Source organism: Alosa alosa, chromosome 23 (assembly GCF_017589495.1).
Source record: "Alosa alosa isolate M-15738 ecotype Scorff River chromosome 23, AALO_Geno_1.1, whole genome shotgun sequence".
Lineage (NCBI taxonomy): Eukaryota > Metazoa > Chordata > Actinopteri > Clupeiformes > Clupeidae > Alosa > Alosa alosa.
Genome location: NC_063211.1, coordinates 245,610 through 247,913, shown reverse-complemented (window position 1 = coordinate 247,913; position 2,304 = coordinate 245,610). Strand labels below are relative to the sequence as shown.

The 2,304-nt window shown below is 48.3% G+C and overlaps 1 long non-coding RNA gene across 2 annotated transcripts; it reads right to left on the bottom strand.

The window, feature by feature from the left end:
* Nucleotides 1-903: 903 nt before the first annotated feature.
* On the bottom strand, nt 904-1,434 carry LOC125288443. 2 transcript variants are annotated; one of them, XR_007192491.1, is made up of 4 exons: nt 1,365-1,434; nt 1,234-1,271; nt 1,141-1,194; nt 904-932 (listed from the first exon to the last, which is right to left on the bottom strand). It is a non-coding gene; the product is annotated as an uncharacterized LOC125288443 (long non-coding RNA). The 2 variants fall into 2 exon arrangements; XR_007192490.1 differs by lacking the exon at nt 904-932 and having other exon boundaries at nt 1,124-1,194.
* Nucleotides 1,435-2,304: the final 870 nt, after the last annotated feature.

Here is a 2,304-nt window from a genome sequence, read left to right as displayed (position 1 = left end):
ACACACACACACACAACATCATGCATATAGTCTCCTGTCCAACACACACACACACCATCATGCACATAGTCTCCTGTCCAACACACACACACACCATCATGCACATAGTCTCCTGTCCAACACACACACACACACACCACCATTTCTCTGATCCTCATACTGTTCTCAAAGAATCTGGACACCCATCTACATAAACACACACACACACATACAAGAATCTGGACACCCATCTATACAAACAATACAAGACACATACACAAAATAATCTGGACACCCACCTACACAAACACACACACATAAAAGAATCTGGACACCCATCTACACAAACACACAAACACAAAATAATCTGGACACCCATCTACACAAACACACACACACACATACAAGAATCTGGACACCCATCTACACAAACATACACTCACACATACAAGAATCTGGACACCCATCTATACAAACAATACAAGACACAAACACAAAATAATCTGGACACCCATCTATACAAACATACACTCACACATACAAGAATCTGGACACCCATCTATACAAACAATACAAGACACAAACACAAAATAAGCTGGACACCCATCTATACAAACAATACAGCACACACACATACAAGGTTTCCTTTCACTCTGCTTAACACTCAAACATGTAGGCAAACACACACACGCACCGTCACCAAACACCCTGTTCGTCTTATTGGTTCTTTAGCGCTGACCTCTACGTAACCATAGTGCTGTGGTTGCCTTGGAAACCAGTGGCTGTACTGTAGTTCCATCACGCTGACTCAGCAGGAATCTCATCCTGTTTGGACCCACTGTCCACCTGACCCCTGGCCCCTTGAGCTCTGGCCTCCTGGCCCACTGTCCTCCTGACCCCTGAGCTCTGGCCTCCTGGCCCACTGTCCACCTGACCCCTGGCCCACTGTCCACCTGACCCACTGTCCTCCTGACCCCTGAGCTCTGGCCTCCTGACCCACTGTCCTCCTGACCCCTGGCCTCCTGACCCACTGTCCACCTGACCCACTGTCCACCTGACCCCTGGCCCCTTGAGCTCTGGCCTCCTGGCCCACTGTCCACCTGACCCCTGAGCTCTGGCCCACTGTCCACCTGAGCTCTGGCCTCCTGGCCCACTGTCCACCTGACCCACTGTCCACCTGACCCCTGAGCTCTGGCCTCCTGGCCCACTGTCCACCTGACCCCTGGCCCACTGTCCACCTGACCCACTGTCCACCTGACCCCTGAGCTCTGGCCTCCTGGCCCACTGTCCACCTGACCCCTGGCCCACTGTCCACCTGGCCCACTGTCCACCTGACCCCTGAGCTCTGGCCTCCTGGCCCACTGTCCACCTGACCCACTGTCCACCTGACCCCCTGGTGCTAACATTCCTCCCCCATGTCCTCTCCTCCATGATGTCACATGACTGCCTTCAGCTGGTACCGAAGTCACAGCACTGTTTCCTGGTTCAAAGGTCATCCAGTCCGCGGGCTTGATGTGGAATCCACTCTCCAGATATGTCACCCCTACTCTGTACCTTATACACACATGCCAATACAAAACAAACTACCCACGTGTACACTACACACATTAACGCAACACACAAGAGATGAGTCCGCTAAACTCTACCTCATACACACATGCCAATACAAAACAAACTACCCACGTAGTGTACACTACACATTAACTAACACACAAGAGATGAGTCCGCTAAACTCTACATCATACACACATGCCAATACAAAACAAACTACCCACGTGTACACTACACACATTAACGCAAAACACACAAGAGATGAGTCCTTCAAACTCTACATCATACACACATGCCAATACAAAACAAACAACCCGATGTACACTAATAACATTAACGCGAACACACAAGAGATGAGTCCACAAACTCTACATCATACAATAATATCCCAATACAAAACAAACTACCCACGGTACACTACACACATTAACGCTAACACACAAGAGATGAGTCCAAACTCTACATCATGGGGCTAACACATGCCAATACAAAACAAACTACCCACTTGTACACTACACACATTAATCCATTACAAGAGATGAGTCCGGCTAAACTCTACATCATACACACACATGCCAATACAAAACAAACTACCCACGTGTACACTACACACATTAACGCAACACACAAGAGATGAGTCCGCTAAACTCTACATCATACACACATGCCAATACAAAACAAACTACCCACGTGTACACTACACACATTAACGCAACACACAAGAGATGAGTCCGCTAAACTCTACATCATACACACATGCCAATACAAAACAAA